The following is a 19,097-nucleotide window of genomic DNA, read 5'->3' as shown; positions in this document are numbered from 1 at the left end:
TTTCAGATGGTAAGAGCTGATGGTAGGGTTCAAGTTTGATGCAGACCCTACAGAGCCATGGACCCAAGTTGTCAACAAGCTACTGTGCAAGCTGGTGATGGCTCCATAATGGTGTGGGCCGTGTTTACATGAAACGGAATGGGTCCTTTGGTCAAACTGATCCAATCACTGACTGGAGACAGTTATGTTCAGCTACTTGGAAACCATTCGGAGTCATTCATGGATTTCATGTTCACAATGATGGAATTTTTATGGATGACAATGCACCCTGTCACAGGGCCACAACTGTTCGCAACTGGTTTGGAGAACATTAGAGACAATTTGAGTGAATGATTTGGCGACCCAGATCACCAACATGTATCCCATCAAACAGCTATGGGGCGTAGGTCAGTTTGTGCACAACGTCCTGCACTGACAACACTTTTGCAATTATGTACAGCTATAGAGACAGCATGGCTCAATATTTCTGCAGGGGACTTCCAATGACTTAACGAGTCCATGTTATACCGTGTTGCAGATGAAAGGAAGGTCCGACACAATATTAGGAGGTATCCTATGACTTTTGACATCTCAGTGTATGGGGTCTATTGCTGAAATTGGTTGGTTTGTTGGTTTGGGGTATAAAGGGACCAAACTACAGGGTCATCAGTCCCTTTTTCCTGACGCAACTGAAATTGATCCCAATGCAATGCTCACATGTGTCATTTTACCATTATTTAGAAGGCAAGTTTTCCAAAAGAAGCACACCCTCTGAAACTCAAATGTGGGAGGACAGGCACTGAAGGATCCTCAGAGCTTACAGTGAAATGAAATGAAATGTCGTGTGACGAGGGCCTCCCGTCGGGTAGACCGTTCGCCTGGTGCAAGTCTTTCGATTTGACGCCACTTCGGCGACTTGTGCGTTGATGGGGATGAAATGATGATGATTAGGACAACACAACACCCAGTCCCTGAGCGGAGAAAATCTCCGACCCAGCCGGGAATCGAACCCGGGCCCTTTGGATTGACAGTCTGTCGCGCTGACCACGCAGCTACCGGGGGCGGACAGAGCTTACAGTGTGCACTATTGTCTCCAAGAAGGAGAAATGGCAGGGAGAGATCTTGAAAGTATGATCTGATCCTGATGGGTGTGTGTGTGTGTGTGTGTGTGTGTGTGTGTAGTACATCACTATCTACAGCACATCACTTGCAATACTGTCAAGAATGCCATCATGCAGATTAGATCAGCATCTACTGGACATGATGGCATCACTATCCAGATGGTAAAACTTATTATTGATCCACAACTGCCCTCTACAACAGACATTTTCAATGATTCCTTAAGCACCAGTGTTTTCCCCAAGGCCTCTTCTCTCTGTATGTCAATTATGCGTCATCAGTTCTGACCTATTGCAAATATCACATGTATGCTGATGAGATTCAGTTGTAACTAAGTACAAAACCAATCAATCTTAAGAAAGCTATTGAAAATTTCAATACTGACCTCGATGCACTATCAAAATGGGCACAGAACACAGGACTAAAACTCAACCCATCTAAAACCCAAGTGGTACTTGTTGGTCACTCTAAGCTCATTAGCCCAAAACATCAGGAATCCGTACCATCTCTAATCCTAAATGGAACAAATATCAACTTCTCTCCCTCAGAAAAGAGTTTGGGAGTAATAATAAATGAACATCTAAATTGGACAGAGCATGTAACTACAGTGTGCAAAAAATCATGCCCTATAAAAATATAAAAAACTCTTCCCTTTTGATCTGAAAAAGAAATTAGTCCAAACGCTTATACTCCCAATCATTGACTACAGCGATATTATCCTATGAGGTCTCTGTCAGGTAGATTCGCGACATCTGGAACTGGTCATGAATGTCTGTGTCCAATATATCTGTGACGTTCGACTTTTTGATCACATTTCACCAGCATATGCACAACTGTCCTGGCTGTATGCAGACGAACGCAGAGATTTCCATACACACTGTCTCGTCTACTGTCTTATAAATGTACACTGTCCCTCGTATCTCTCCTCATCCTTAACGCTCTTGTCTGAACAACATGTCAGAAACACACATTCCCATCATGATAAAATCCTCTCTGTTCCACTACAACACTCAGTCACCTTCTCAAAGTCCTTTACAGTAGCAGGAACCTGACTCTGGAATAACCTCCCTCGTTATATTAGAGAACTTAAAAACATGTCTGGCTTCAAACAACAATTAATGATGTATCTACTTAAGCAACAGTAATGCCTTCCTCTGTACATAAATGCACTTCACCCCATTACTTCCTTCTTTCCTACTATATCTTCCTCAGTTGCCAGTTTTTTCTTAACTGATGCAGCCTCCTTAAATCTCCCTTCCCCAAAACTCACTATACCAGTAAACAGCTACTTTATACACCAATATATTAATGTACATCTGCACAAATCTTCATTACTATTGACAGTTTCTTTTTTCATTTTACAATTACTATTTCATTTTTTCTTTTACTGTTATTATTATTGCTTTTATCATAATTTTTATGTATAGCAGCTGTTGTAAAAATACTACCAGTATTTACTTTATTAGGTCTTAGTCATTGCTCTTTATTCATATTGTCATTACATTAATCGATTTTTCTTATTCAAACTACTGTCATGATGTAACTATGATGTGTAAAATGCTGCATGTGTGAAATGCTGGTACGATGTAAGAGAGGGTCTGATGGCCCTAATCTGATCAGGTTAAATAAATAAATAAATATATTCCCCACAGTCTGAGCAGTTCAGACCTCGGCTCCCTGTTACAGAATGTTTCACCATCACCCTCAACTATGGTCCCTGAAGCATACCCAGAGGTTACAGTAGTGGACGACTGATGGCACTGGTCAGCCATCAGCTTGGGTGCGTAGTTGGCCATTACTGGCTGTTCCCCTTGGGTGAAGAATAAGACAGCCTGAGGTTAGACAAGCTGATAAGAATGACAGATAGTACTGCAAAGGGCATGTATCCATACATTATCTGCTGCATTGCATTGTTTGCTGCAACAGACAGAAGGTTGGTTGGTTTGGGGAATTAAAGGGACCAGACTGCTACGGTCATTGGCCCCTTGTTCCAAAATTTCAAACACCCACACAGAATAAAATGAACAATGGAACAGATGGCAGACGACAAAGGACAAGAAGGACGTAGACTGAGACCAGACAAAAAGAATTAAAATCACACAGAGTGTGCCAGTGGTTGGCTGACCATAGAGACAAAAAAGGAAAAGCCAACCACTGAGAAACACATTAAAAACTCAGTCTAAAATTGTAGGCCAAAGGCCAGACTCTACACAAAAAAGACAAATACTTAGATTAAGTGAAAGTCCCCTGCCCAAATAAAACGCAAAACTAAGCCTGCCATGGCAGTGTCATTTGTTAAAAGGGCAGGGAGCGTGTCAAGCAGCGCGAACGTCTACCTGAACACAGCTAAAAGGGGACACTCCAACAAAATGTGGAACACCGTCAAAACAGATCTGCAGCGACATAGAGGTGGGTCCTCATGGCGCAATAAGTGGCCGTGCGTCATCCGTGTGTGCCCAATGCGCAGCCGGCAGAGGACAACAGACTCTTTGCGAGAGACCCACATGGATGACCGCCACACAGTCGTCGTCTCCTTGATAGGACGGAGTTAGTTTGGCTTGGTCAGGTTGTGCCATTCAGAGTCCCAAAGTTGGAAAACTTTGCGGCGTAAGATCGCTCGCAAATCAGTCTCCGGGAGGCCAATTTCCAGAGATGGTTTACTGGTGGCCTGTTTGGCCAGGTTGTCAACATGTTCATTGCCAGGTATCCCAACATGGCCTGGGGTCCACACAAAGACCACAGAGCGGCCGCAACGGGCAAGAGTATGGAGGGACTCCTGGACAGCCATCACCAGACGAGAGCGAGGGAAGCACTGGTCGATAGTTCGTAAACTGATCAGGGAGTCGCTACAGATAACGAAGGACTCACCTGAGCAGGAGCGGATATACTCTAGGGCACGAAAGATGGTGGCCAGCTCAGCAGTGAAAACGCTGCAGCCAGCCGGCAATGAATATTGTTCGTAATGGTCCCCTAGAGTCAGAGCATAACCCACACGACCAGCAACCATCAAACCGTCAGTGTAAACAATGCTAGAGTCCTGATATGTGGCAAGGAGGGAGAAAAAACGACGGCGGAAGGCCTCCGGAGGGACTGAGTCCTTCGGGCCCTGTGCCAATTTGAGCTGAAGGCAAGGGCAGGGCACGCACCACGGGGTGTACGCAGAGGGGCCCGGAAAGGAGGTGGAAGGGGGAAAACCTCAAGCCCTGAGAGAAGCTCTCTGACGCGGACCATGATCGTGCAACCCAACCAGGGCCAACGTTCTGGGAGATGGACAACTGACTGAGGGAACAGGAGACGATACTTAGGATGCCCGGGCAATCCAAAAACATGTGCAGCATAAGCGGCCAGTCAGCGTTAGTGCCGTATCTGCAGTGGAGGGACACGTGCCTCCACAAGTAATCTGTTCACAGGGCTGATCCGGAAAGCACCAGTGGCAAGTCGTATTCTGCTGTGAAGGGTTGGGTCCAGCACCCACAACGCAGAAGGGGATGCTGAACCATAAGCCAGGCTCCCATAATCCAGACGGGACTGGATTAACGCTTGGTAGAGCCGTAAGAGGGTAGATCGGTCGGCGCCCCAGCTGGTGTGGCTCAAGCATTGGAGAGCATTACGATGCCGCCAACACATCTGTTTAATCTGCCGAATATGTGGGAGCCAACCGGGCATCAAAAACCACACCCAAAAACCGATGTGTCTCCACCACTGCAAGACGTTTGCCGGCAAGGTAAAGCCACGGCTCAGAGTGAACTGTTAGTCGCCTGCAGAAATGCGTAACGCAGGTCTTGGCAGCCGAAAACTGGAAGCCATGTGCTACAGCCCAAGACTGCGCCTTGTGGATAGCGCCCTGCAGCTGATGTTCAGCAGCTGCAATGCCAATGGAGCTATAGTAGAGGCAGAAGTCGTCAGCATACAAGGAAGCTGAGACAGACGGTCCCACCGCCACAGTGAGCCAGTTAATTGCAATTTAAAAAAGGCAGACACTTAGGACAGATCCCTGTGGTACCCTGAACTCGGGAGGAAATATGGGAGGACGCGACTTGCATGCGGAAGGTACAATGCGACAGAAAATTTTGTAGGAAAATTGGCAGTGGACCCCGAAGACCCCAACCATGAAGCGTTGAGAGAATGTGATGGTGCCATGTCGTATTGTATGCCTTCCGCAGGTCGAAAAAGACGGCAACGAGGTGCTGACGGCAGGCAAAGGCCGTACGGATGGCTGAATCCAGGCTCACCAGATTGTCGGCGGCAGAGCGGCCTTTACGGAACCCACCGTGAGACGGAGCCAGAAGGCCCCGCGACTCGAGTACCCAACTCAACTGCCGGCTTACCATGCGTTCGAGCAACTTGCAATGAACGGTGAGGCTAATGGGGCGGTAGCTGTCCACCTCCAATGGGTTCTTGCCAGGTTTCAAAATGGAGATAACAATGCTTTCCCGCCATGGTGACGGAAACTCACCCTCGACCCAGATGCGGTTGTAAAGGTCGAGGAGGCGTCGCTGGCAGTCCACTGAGAGGTGTTTCAGCATCTGACAGTGGACGCGATCTGGCCCGGGAGCTGTATCAGGACAAGCGACTAGGGCACTGTGGAATTCCCACTCACTGAATGGAACATTGTAGGATTCAGGATGGAAGGTGTGAAATGAAAGGCTCCGACATTCCAACTGTCCTTTAATGGAGTGGAAGGCCAGTGGGTAATTCACAGAAGCGGAACTCGGAGCAAAATGGTCTGCTAAGCGATTTCCAATTATGTCGGAGTCAGTACAAACTGCTCCATTCAGTGAGAGGGCAGGGACGCTGACAGGGGTCCGATAGCCATAGAGGCGCCTAATCTTGGCCGAAACCTGCGATGGAGAGATATGGAGGCCAATGATGGAGACATACCATTCCCAGCACTCCTGCTTGTGTTGGCGAATGATGCAGCGGGCCTGCGCATGGAGCCATTTAAAGGCGATGAGGTTTTCTAATGAGGGATGACGCTTGTGACGCTGGAGCACCCGCCAGCATTCTTTAATCGCCTCAGCGATGTCAGGCGACCACCAAGACACAGTCCTCCGCCGAGGGGACCCAGAAGAATGGGGAATGGCAGATTCTGCGGCAGTAACGATGCCGGTGGTGACTGAGAGAACCATGCATCAATGGCCTCATTAGAAAGAGGGGCAATAGCAGCCATGGGGGAGAACAAGTCCCAGTCAGCCTTATTCATAGCCCATCTGCAAGGGCACCCAAAAGAGGGACACTGTGGCAGTGACAGAAAGTGGTCACTACCACACAGGTCGTCACGCACACTCCATTGGACAGACGGTAAGAGGCTAGGGCTGCAGATCGAAAGGTCGATGGCAGAGCACGTGCCATGGGCCACACTGAAATTTGTGAAGGCACCATTATTTAAAATGGAAAGGTCGAGCTGTGTCAACACATGCTCAATGGTGGCGCCTCTACCTGTTGCCACTGACCCACTCCACAGAGGGTTATGGGCATTGAAATTGCCCAGTTACAGGAAAGGTGGCGGGCTATCAGTGCAGCCAGGACATGCTGTGAGACATCATCCGGTGGAAGATAAAAACTGCAGATAGTAACAGCCTGTGGGGTCCACACACAAACAGCGACAGCATCTAAAGGTGTTTGTAGAGGGACAGACTCTCTGTGAAGGAAGTGAAGGACATAGATGCAGACACCACCAGACACCCTTTCATAAGCTGCCCGGTTCCTATAATAACTCCGATAGCCACGGAGGGTGTGGGTTCGCATTGCCGGAAACCAAGTTTCTTGTAGAATAATACAGAGGAAAGGGTGAAGGCTGAGAAGTTGTCAGAGCTCAGCTAGATGGTGGAAGAAACCGCTGCAGTTCCACTGGAGGATGGTACTGTCCATGGCTGAGAAAGGCGTGAAGGGTCTGGGGAGGCAGTTTACGCCACTGGGTCACTTGCTGCCACCGATTCAGTACCCGCGCGACTGACATCCATTGCGTCCGAGGGGCCGGCGAGATCCAGGTCTTCAGCAGACACCAGAATCTCGACCTCATCCTCAGACGCTGAGGTTGTATGAAGCAGTGGGATGGGTGCCACCACAATGTAGGGGTTCTTGGGAAACTTTTTCTTCTTCTGTTTCTTGCTCTGGGCCTTTGGTGGTTCTGGCTGGGAGGGCTTCCCTGAGTCAGTCTCAGTGACGGACGACGACCGTGAGGCCCTACGACCAGTGACCGGTGGTTGTTTAGCCACTTGTGGGTATCCGCTTTTCCGCCGGTCGGAACTTGCGAAGGGAAGTCCCCAAGGGACCCCTTCCTGGCGAGAGGAGCCGAAGAAGTCTTACACTTCTCCAGCTGGGAAGTGGGAACTGACGTCCCCGATGGTTGGGGAGGAAGGGGGGGGGGTTGCTCCTGAAGTAGATGGAGCTGGAGCAACAGGGAGTGAAGTGCCCCCCACAATCAAGGGGGCTGGTGGATTCTGACCGATCATAGAGCCAACCGTACACGGCGACACGGGAGGACTGTCGCAGCAGCGGCGTAGGTCGACGTCATATTTCCGCTTAGCCTCGGTGTAGGTCAGATGGTCCAGGGTCTTATATTCCATTATCTTCTGTTATTTCTGGAAAATCCTGTGCGTTCTTTCTGGAAAATCCTACGGTCCAGCGAACAGGGGGAATGGTGTTCTCTGCAGTTAACACATATAGGAGGTGGGGCACATGGAGTATTGGGATGCAAAGGATGCCCACAATCTCGACACGTGATAATGGAAGTACATCGGGATGACATATGCCCAAACTTCCAGCATTTAAAACACCACATTGGAGGAGGGACATATGGCTTCACATCACAGCGGTAAACCATCACCTTGACCTTTTCGGGTAAGACATCACCCTCGAAGGCCAAGATGAAGGCACCGGTGGCTACTTGATTATCCCTCGGACCCCGATGGACGCACCGGACGACGTGAACACCTCGTCGTTCTAGGTTGATGCGTAGTTCATCGTCGGACTGCAGAAGAAGATCCCTGTGGAATATAATACCCTGGACCATGTTTAAACTCTTATGGTGCATGATGGTGACTGAAACATCCCTCAACTTGTCACAAGCGAGCAACCTCCGTGACTGGGCAGAGGATGTTGTTTTGATTAGAACTGACCCAGAGTGTATTTTGGACAAGCCCTCCACCTCCCCGAACTTGTCCTCTAAATGCTCCACAAAAAACTGAGGCTTTGTCAGCATAAATGATTCACCATCAACTTGCGCACAGACAAGGTACCGGGGTGAATAATCGGCACTGCTGTCTTTAGCCATACGTTCCTCCCATGGAGTGGCCAGGGAGGGAAATGATCTCGGATCATATTTCTTCCCGTTGAGGTTAGACCTCGATCGCTTAGAGACTGCTGGTGGAGGCCCACCAGCGAGAGATGATGTACCACGCTTCATTGCGGGTCATCCGCCCTGATGCCACCCACTCCGACCAGGGGCTCCCCCCACGGGTGCCACCCAGCCACAGCAAAGACCACCTGGCAGGATGGCCTTTGCCAAGAGTCCTGATGCCCCAGAGGGATAGGCATCTACTCCTCGGCATACGTGGGGAGGTAGCAGCTCAGGCATCAGCAGTGCGATCCCTGTGTAGTCAGGGGGCTACCACCAAGAGGGTACATGATGACCCCACCACAACGGACTGGCTACCATGCTGGATGTTGGGTGTCGAATATCCACGTGTATCACAAGGTCGAAGATGGAGGTGCACAATGGAGGGCATGTATGCTACCCGGAACACACTGCAGCTGATGTGGCCGGAAGCTCGGTGTAAGGCCAACTCCATGATAATATCGGGTGTGCCAGATCTTAGGGCAAGATGAATATATAATACACCACATAAGGCCCTTTCCCCAATGGTACGCACTAATGGAAAATTTTGAAATGTAGTGGTCAAACCCCTTAGGGGACCATCACATGAAGGCCAAAACGTTTGTGACTCCTTTTAATCACCTCTTACGACAGGCAGGAATACCGCGGACCTATTCTTACCCCCGAACACGCAGGGGAGGGGGGGATCAGACAGAAGATGTGCTTTGTTAGTTCTGCACATTTTAGTGATTTTGATCAAAATAAACTTAGGTTGCAGTTTTCTCCCAGGGCACACCAAAGTAGAAGCGTGCATAGAATCAGCTAAGTGAAAAATTCCTGCAATACGCATTTTTATTTTTATATAAAAGCTGACATAAGAATTTCCCCTTGTGTGAGGCTCCTTGCACAAGACCATGAGTTGATTTAAAGTTCTAGATTTGCATATTTTACTGTTCACGTCGCTTCTTCTGCATAGTCTTTCACTGATTGTATCAGTACCCATTTGTATTGTGAAATTTCGAACATTTGTATCAGTACCCATTTGTATTGTGAAATTTCGAACATTCACAAGTGTCACGATAAACTAGTACTGATATTGTCAACTGTAGGCTTAAAATGAACTTTTTCAAACAATGTTTCTCTGATTTTATGGGACAATTATGTGAGAAATAGATGGTTTCAGAATTTTTGGATATTTACAAAACTATATTTTTGTTAGTTAGTGATACGAGGGTTTTTGCACACGCAATTTAATTCATAGAAAATCATTGTTTATGGTTCACAGTTCAGCCCAAGTACACATCAGCCCTGAATATCACTGTATATCAATGCAAGTAAATGTGCGTTATTGAGAATTTTTGGACCTTAGCATTGTCCTTTGCATAACCTATGAGCAATCTGTAACAAATCAGCGTTTGTGATTTAAGTTACTGTAGTAGAATTTCTAACTAAATATTGTTACATCAAGTTTTCCCTTAAAGAGGAATAGCCCTATATATTATCTGCATTTATCATAAATTAACTCTGTTATCAAGTTTGCTAACAACTATAACATCAAAATGTTTTAGGAAACTAGTAATTTTTACCACAGGTTTTTATGTTGCCTTAATAGAAACCTCGTTTTGTATATCTACTTCAATTCTTATAGGGAATTGGCAACTGTTTAGCTCAACAGATTAAGAAATAATCAGCACGGTTAAATTAAAGTTATTTGTTCACTGCCTTGCGATACACTGCACCAGCCAAAATGCAGCCCCAATGTGAATGCTGTTCTCAAACACTGGACGAATTGGTTGACATTTGCAAGCAGCTGGAAATTGCCCTAACTGCTGTCAAACAATTGGCAGCTGCTGCAAATTGATATGTTGGAAGAGCTCCTGAGAGTTGTGTGCCTGTGATACCTGTACCAAAGTTAACTTAAGTACTATCCTCTCCTGTGGAGTCTGCAGCTCATGGTCTAGTGGCTAGCGTTGCTGCCTCTGTATCATGGGGTCCCATATTCGATTCCTGGCCGGGTTGGGGATCTTCTCTATCCGTGGACTGTGTGTTTGTGTTTTTATCATCATCATCATCATCATCATCATCATCATCATTTGTGACAGTGGCTAGATTGGACTATGTAAAAAAATTGGACTGTGTAAAAATTGGGACTTTGCATGGGCGCTGATGACTGCGCAGTTGAGTGCCCCATAAACCATCTCCTGTAGATCTTGTGTCCTCTGCAGAAAGTAAAGGATATACTATTACCCATCCACTTGACTGCAAGTGGTGTGTCGGTGGCAGACACACACGCCCCTTCCCCGCGTTGTGGTGCCGCCTACGATGCCATCCGCAACGCCCCCGTCAGTTGACTGAATCAAGTTATCTAGTAGTCGTACTTTTCTATGCAGCACGCACGTCCGTTTCACCGTATTTTATACATTTCTGTCTGGCACATAGATAGCTAATACATACCTACGAGAAAAGTTGAGCCACTCTAGTGATCTCGATACATTATTCTGTCTGGCATTTGTTCAAGAAAAGTCACAAATATTCTACTATTTTCTTGTACAGAGAACCTTTGATATGTAGTGTCATAAATACGGTATTCGCCTAATAAGAAGCTACTTTACATTCAGAAGCAGAAATATTACGCCTGAAGAATGAATTTGCCAGGAAGAATAGGCGTACGGAATTCATCATTTAAGGAAGAGAACCACAATTTTAAGTTTTTCATGTCATAAGATGGCATTGTCTTTTATATGTGAATAATCAGTTTAAGTAAAACTTCCGTAAACTTTGCATGTGATTTGATTATTTTTTATTACAGTAAAAGTAAAGGTAGGTCAAGATATCTTTAGTGCCCCCACCTTGAGGTTTTTCTGTATGCGCCACTGGTCACTGGTAGATCAAGGTGTCCCAGGGAGGACTCAGGGTGTTGCAACAATCCCCCTAACCAAAAAGTTTGAGGTCCTTTGTGGCACACACTGTGTGGTGTCACCGCCAGACACCACACTTGCTAGGTGGTAGCTTTTAAATCGGCCGCGGTCCATTAGTATACGTCGGACCCGCATGTCGCCACTATCAGTGATTGCAGACCGAGCGCCGCCACACGGCAGGTCTAGAGAGACTTCCTAGGACTCGCCTCAGTTGTACAGCCGACGTTGATAGCCATGGTTCACCGAGAATTACGCTCTCATTTGCCGAGACGATAGTTAGCATAGCCTTCAGCTACGTCAATTGCTACGACCTAGCAAGGCACCATTTATCTTTTGCTGGTTATCTTATAAAGCCTGTACCATGAGACCTATGTTCTCCAATTATGGAAAAATTACCTCCTGTTTGCTAGTCTTATTTCTCTGACCTGTTCCAGACCTCACGACCGTTTGCGTGAGCTTTCACAGCGTGCATTTCGGCCTCCTCAAGAAACACGGTGTTGGCACTTATGTCAACACCTCGCACTGAAACAAATGATGCCTGTTGTCTGGGCTCCGAAGTCATTCTTGCATCATTCCAGCGATGGGCAGAGAAGGTTGAGAATACCAGAATACCAGCCTCATGTGAGGAGTTTCAACAAAGCTCACAATTTACAGCACTGCCCCCAGAAACAATCATGGCCCTTTGGTTCTGAGTCAAGTGGAAGGACTGGACCAGAAAGTTCAAGAGTTCTGTGACGAGCTAGGCTGCAACTTCCTTGTCTACGCCTTAGGGTTGAGAAATGTAAGATCCCCCCAAGTGAGTCAGGTATGTACTATACATCAGAGGCTGCTACACAGGTAGCTCACAGTGTGTGGAGTGCACACAACAGTTTTTTAGAGTAGGTGACTCTCCGTCCAATCTAGACAATGATAGCTGTAGGAAACACAAAAGTATCAGTGTAAGATAGTAAAAAATGCCTCCCACACATGAGAATATTAAAATCCTAATTGTTAACTGTCAAAGCAATCACAACAAGGTGCAAGAGTTTGAAGCACTCAATAAAAGCAGTGACACTCACATAATACAAGGTACAGAAAGTTGGTTGGAACTTGAAATTGATAGCTGAGACTTTTTAGGAAAATTTAAGTGTATATGAGAAGGATAGGCAAATGGGAAATGGGGTTGGTGTATTTGTAGCAGTAGACAAGAAACTCAAATCTACTGACACAGAAATCAAAGCTGAATGTGAGATTGTTTGGGCAAAACTCAGTATCAGGGGTGGGCATAAAATGATCCTTCTATTGCCCTCTTAACCATTGTTCATGTAATCTGCTGAATAACAAGACAAAGGAAATACTGTGTTTTGGAAATTAGTTTTATAAACTACAGTAAAATGCATACACCACTTCACTTCACAAATACCAGAACATATCTCTCTCTTGTTACGAGATACTCGAGACCACAAGTTTCTTCTAGGAAACTTCTCATCTAACTTCAGACAATGGTAGAAATCTGAAACTGTAATCATATCCCAGAACAAAGTCATTCAAGATACACACAATACCTAATCTTACACAGTCAATGAAGATGCTTATAACAATCTACCGAATCTGTTGTTTGCCACTGGCAACATCTGCCCTATGTACATCAAGAGTCAAGGAGAAGGGCAGCTGTAAAGGCACTTCTGAACTGTTGCAAACATACAAGCAAACAACAGTGTGAACTGATAACCTACACACAGACTGCTGTTACTGTGGTCTTCAGTCTAAAGACTGATCTGGTGAAGCTCTGTGGAGAGCTAGTCTATCCTACAGAAGTCTCTCCATCTCTGAGTAACTAATGCAACCTACATCCATTTGAACCTGCTAACAGTATTCATACTTCGCTCTCTCTCTGATTTTTTACCTCCACACTTCCTCCATTACCAAACTGACAACTCCCTGATGCTCCCGGGTGTGTACTATCAAACAGCCCCTTCTTCTAGTCAACTGGCGCCATCAATTTCTACATTGCAGTGGTTCGGGGTATTATAGTATTTGAGAGTTGTAGCATCGTGTTTTAGTACCTGAATAGTGTAAATTCGCGTAGTCGTCAGTCATCTGTTTCTGTATTGAACAGCCAGTGTCGGTTGGTCACAGCCAGTGAGCTCCCTGCCGCCATTGGATAAGCAACAGCCAGCAGCAAGTCGCACTCTTAGCTCACTTGTTTTATAGTTTAATTCTTAATTTCTTTGCATGTTTTTGGGTACTTGCATTGTTTAATTCACAAATTTCGGGCATATTATAGTATTTGAGAGTTGTAGCATCGCGTTTTAGTACCCATATAGTGTAAATTCCCATATTTGTCAGTCATCTATTTGTTTTGAATGGCTTGTGAGATGAAAGAAGAGGAAAAAAATTGTTAGGGATGGATAGGGACTGTGCCTGTTGTGTACGGATTCAGGGGGAATTGGTCACCGTCCGTAAACATCTGGAAGCTGTGTTGGCTGTGGTCGACAGGCTCCAGGCTGTTGCCCTGGGCCATGGTGACATTGGGACACCCAAGGCGAGCACTTTGGCGCCTCCGGAACCTGTAGCATCGCCTGAGATCTCTGATGCCACTGCGCCCTTGGATTCACACATCCCTGCACTTCACTTGCCCGATGGTGATTGGTGAACCATGGTGGGGTCGCAAATCCCTGGATGGAAGTCAAAAGTTGGTGCTGGCCGCAAGGCTGTACCCTTACGACTCCGTAACAGATTTGAGGTACTGCCCACTGCTGAAAGTACTTCTGAACCAGCAAGGGCGGCATTGCCTGTTGCGGCAGTGGCCGGTCTTCCTAAGAGGTTTGGACAAGCGCAGCGGGTGGGATTGCTTGTAATTGGGAGCTCCAATGTTAGACGGGAGATGGAGCCCCTTAGTGATATGGCAGCTAAGGACGGAAAGAAAGCCAATGTGCACTTCGTGTGCATACCACGTGGGGGGAGTCGTCCAATAATCCGAGATGCAAGATATGGTAAGGGTCCTTCCAGATGCCAAGAAGGGTACAGGTGCAGCCTACTGCAGGTGGTGGCTAATGTTGGCACTAACAAAGTGTGTCACTATGGATTGGAAGAGATTCTCTCTGGTTTCCAGAGGCTATCTGAGTTGGTGAAGACTGCCAGTCTTGCTAGCGAGATGAAGGCAGAGCTCACCATCTGCAGCATCATCGACAGGACTGATTGCGGACCTTTGGTACAAAGCCAAGTGGAGTGTCTGAATCAGAGGCTCAGACAGTTCTGCAACCGTGTAGGCTGCAGATTCCTAGACTTGCGCCATAGGGTGGTGCGGTTTCGGGTTCCGCTAAATAGGTCAAGTGTCCACTACACCCAGGATGCGGCTACACGGGTAGTAGGGGCTGTATGGTGTGGACTACGTTTTTTTTTTTTTTAGGTTAGACAGTCTCGGGAAAGATAAAAAGGACTCCAGTCTCAAAGGGTACAGGGCAAAGAAACGACGAGAATCGCCCAAGCAACAGTTGATATTGTTGTTGTAAATTGTTGTAGCTGTGTTGGAAAAGTACCAGAGTTTCAAGCGCTAATAGAAAGCACTGAAGCTGAAATCTTTATGGGAACAGAAAGCTGGCTAAATCCGGAAATAAAATTCTGTCAAAATTTTTACAGAGGCGCAAACCATGTTCAGAAAGGATGGATTAAATAAAGTAGGTGGTGGTGTGTGTGTGTGTCTGTTGGTAATAGTTTAGTAGTGAAGTTGAAACAGATAGTTCCTGTGAATTACTATGGGTAGAGGTTATATTCAACAGCCATACCAAAATAATTCCTGCTCCTACCAACCCTCGCCCCCCCCCCCCCCCAAAAAAAAAAATTCAGATTATATAATAACCGAACAGTTCAAAGAAAACTTTAATCTCATTACAAATAAGTACCCCATCCATACAGTTACAATTGGTGGAGACTTCAATCGACCCTCGATTTGTTGGTGAAAATAAATGTTCAAAGCCAGTAGTAGACAGAAAATATCTTCCAAAATTGTACTAAATACTTTCTCTGGAAATTACTTTAAACAATTAGTTCATGAACCCACACAAATTGTAAATGGTTGCAAAAACACACTTGACCTCTTAGCCACAAATAATCCTGATCTAATAGAGAGTGTCATGACAGATACAGGGATTAGTGAACACAATTTCAACTACCAACTTCCTCATCCGAAAATATTTTGTTGACACCCACCTGCATAGGGAGATAGGATCATCATCGTAAAATAGGATAAATCAGAGCTCAAATGGAAAGACTTAGGTGTTCCTTTTCCCCACGTGCCATTTGGGAGGGGAATGGTAGAGAAGTAGTATGAAAATGGTTCGACGAAACCTCTGCCAGGCACTTAAGTGTGAACTGCAGAGTAACCACGCAGATGTAGATTGCTCAATTCGATTCACTCTCTTCATTTAAATCAACACACCTCCCAATCTTCATACTACTACTCATGTGGTGACTGCTGACAGGGGGGCATTGGTGCATAATTATATGGAACTGTACAGCACTGCCTCTCCTTCCCTTGTTGGGAAACTTCTAGTTAATGAAAATGTCTATCAACACCACTGTAAGTTCAACACCAGTACATCCAGGCTAAGCACAATACAATACAATTGGTTCTGGTGGGAGAGAAATAATATCTGCAGATAAAGTGACATGCGAAGGTCTGCTAATAATGGCATTCAGTACTTTGAAAAGCTGCGATTTAATGGTTTCATTTAACTGAAGTGTTCAATGACCTATTAAAAGATAAAGCTCTACTAATTCACGGAAAGGTGTACGTGACAACTGCTGAATGCACAAAACATGTATCAAAATTTTATGAGCTGAGTTAAAATCAAATGATAAGAATTTAAGTTCCAAATTCCACTGTACACACATTGTTAGTGTAAATAGCTGTCATGGATTTGCTCACAAACAAATCTATCAAAAAAACCATTCATTTATGGTTACTGTCATAAGCATTCAACCCTGTCAACAAATAGTACTAGGCATTTAGAACAATCTTATTCCTTGTGATGACTAAGAACATATTAGATCAACACTGAGTAACATATGAATCAACTACCAAGTATTATGTTTTGAAAATTCAGTCTGTTTCAGTTTCATATTGGTTTGCTCATTTTTAACCCCCCACCTCCCCCGGGGTTTCATTAAATTAATCTTACCCTGTACTCTACATATTCCACCATTAAGGTGTATGAAAAGAATCAAAATCCATATCAACAGATAAGTAGGGATTGTAGTACTTCTTAAGCTACTGTATCATATCTTCAGTCTCCTGCAGTTTATTTGTGTTACAAAAGCAATTTAAATGAACCATGCAATTAACTGTAAAATTGCTACTCTGAAAATAAAATAAAAAATATCTATCTTTCACCCAGCTGTAATATCTTATGCCAATCTACGACCGTTTTCTTCACATATGAAGTAATGACAGTAACTCATTAAACAGCTGTAAGATGAAAGCCCATCATTTACAATAAGCGCAGTTAAACATCAAGCTACCAATTTATTTTCGATAATCTTACTTAGAAAACTGGACAATTTATGGGAGACCTGGGTGACTGATAAAATAATATTATTCCTATTCAGTTGCATGTATTACTTTGTTCCTTCACATTTGTAGGCAGCTTGCAAAAGCACCTTTTCAATGATATTATAGATACTGACAATAACAGAAATGCAACGAGAATCTCCAAATTTCGATGTGTGTCTGGAGAAAAGCTAAGAAAATAAATTATTAGGGCATATGACATCCATCTACTGCACAGACATTCCAACTTAATTATTGTCACTTCCAATGACAGAAATTATTGGTCTGCAATAACCAACGATAAGTAAGCTTTCATTCATAAATACATTGCAGCCTGTTTATTACGAAAGAAGTGTGGATTAAACTAAAATGTACATCACCACATAAACGAAAATGTGGTGGACGAACTCCACTGATTGGTGAGAGATACCTGTTGCATGAACACTGTCAAGTTATACAAAATGTGCAAATTTGAATACAAATCTGCTACATTTTTTTGTATTATTTGTCTTACAGTTATTTCTTACAATATACTTAATTACATGATACGCACTGTGTAAATGGGATACATATTTACAGCGTGTAATGGGAAACAAATGCAACTACAGTTGCAACTACGAAGAGACTGTCTCGCTACTTTTTGGCGATTTTACTCTGTATAAGTACACGCGTTATGTAGTCTTGCAACATATTTCAGATCGACAACGAATACTGTATACGGAATTACAATGCTCAGAAATTCGTTTTCTTCTGCGTGTCATCACGTTCCAATGCCACACTGGTGTGTTGATTTGCTCTTTTAAAGTTAACAAAACAATTTCAATACCCTCCTTTGCTCTCATAAGTATTCAAAATGATTTATCAATGCCTGCGTGACACCTCGCATTCATCAGTTGATTCAAGGTTATTGAAAAGACTAACTGATTACACACACACACACAAAAAAATCGAATAATCGCATTCGTGTCCAAATAACTTGTCACCCGGCTGCATTCTCACAGTTATTTGAACGTTGCATACGCCAGTAAAAACTGAGGTCTCTAATCGCGTCCATGAACAGGAACAACCACAGGCAGTCGGGCATCTACCATCTTCGCTGAGCTTTGCTTATGCTGCCATCTGTTCGTAACTTACGTAACAGGCTGTTTACCGCGGTCATTCTCGATTTAAATGGCTAATACCAACACACACATTAATACACATATGTTCAAACAGTTACATAGCTTTCATTGCAGCGCGTTAATTGCAAGCCCAAAACTATTAGGTAGGTTACCATCAAAATGCAGTATTAAAATAAACATTGACTGAATTAAAGCCATTCAACGTAATTAACTCTCCACCTACTTCACACAATTCGAGTTTCTACAGCTAGTGGTAAAAAAGTAAAGAACGTACCTATGTACTTTTGTGCTAGTTTCCACTGACACACCTGGCACTTACTTTGCCCTCATCGCGCCTAGCAGCTTAGTCCCTTGCTCTCAAGTTCTTTAAAGTTGTCTTTCGGTGATTTACCAGTCAGGCTGGCCAACCGGATGCCAACATTTACAGGCATTTTCGTATCCGCGAAACCTAAGGCTCTACAAGATAAAATAAACAATTATTACTCGTGAGGGAAGTGCCATAAACGTTTAATTAAAGGAATTTTCTGAATTACCTGAAACTTTTAGTTACCAGTACTTGAAAAATGCGCCAAAGTATGTTTAAAATTCATTAGTGACAGTTTACAATGGCCGTTTAGAGCAATACCCGTATTTAGCATTGGTAGTGAAGTCGGAAGATGAAATTATAAAAGTGCTGTTACGTGATATAGAGATTCTGAAAAGTGAGATCCGATTATTGACGGAGGAAAATGAAGACCTGAAGCGTCAACAGAACTGTAGTTGCGTGAAAACACCAGTTGTTGTGGACTATAACCAAGAAAATGAGTAAAATATCAATAATGGACAAAGACGCGTAAATCAGCGAAGCGATATATTATTTCTCATTTCTCAAAAGAATGCGTAGCAGTTGTGGGACAAACTGAATACTGTAGTCAATAAATAAATTTAAACAGGCTAAAGCAACATACAAGAGTAAATAAACTTCGCAATAATGAAACTAATACTGTCAAAGATGAGACTGGCGATATGGACGACAGTATGCTAAAAAAATGGCCATGTGCGAGCAGGACTCGTGCACTGAGGGCTCTGTACAAACTTAATTATGTATACAAATAGTTCGTCCATCCCTGGAA

General features: G+C 44.6%; 1 protein-coding gene across 2 annotated transcripts in view; it reads right to left on the bottom strand.

The window, feature by feature from the left end:
• LOC126178284 (probable ATP-dependent RNA helicase DDX60) overlaps positions 1–18,373 on the bottom strand; it is a 267,391-nt gene extending 249,018 nt beyond the window's left edge. For both annotated transcript variants that reach the window (XM_049924519.1, XM_049924520.1), the window contains exon 1: positions 18,260–18,373. The gene's annotated coding sequence lies outside the window, so the exon portion shown is untranslated. The remainder of the gene's footprint in view (positions 1–18,259) is intronic.
• Between the last annotated feature and the right edge of the window lie 724 nt (positions 18,374–19,097).

This window comes from Schistocerca cancellata, chromosome 1 (genome assembly GCF_023864275.1).
Source record: "Schistocerca cancellata isolate TAMUIC-IGC-003103 chromosome 1, iqSchCanc2.1, whole genome shotgun sequence".
Taxonomy (NCBI): Eukaryota; Metazoa; Arthropoda; class Insecta; order Orthoptera; family Acrididae; genus Schistocerca; species Schistocerca cancellata.
The sequence above is the reverse complement of the archived record's forward strand: the minus strand, read 5'-3'. Positions and strand labels throughout refer to the sequence as shown.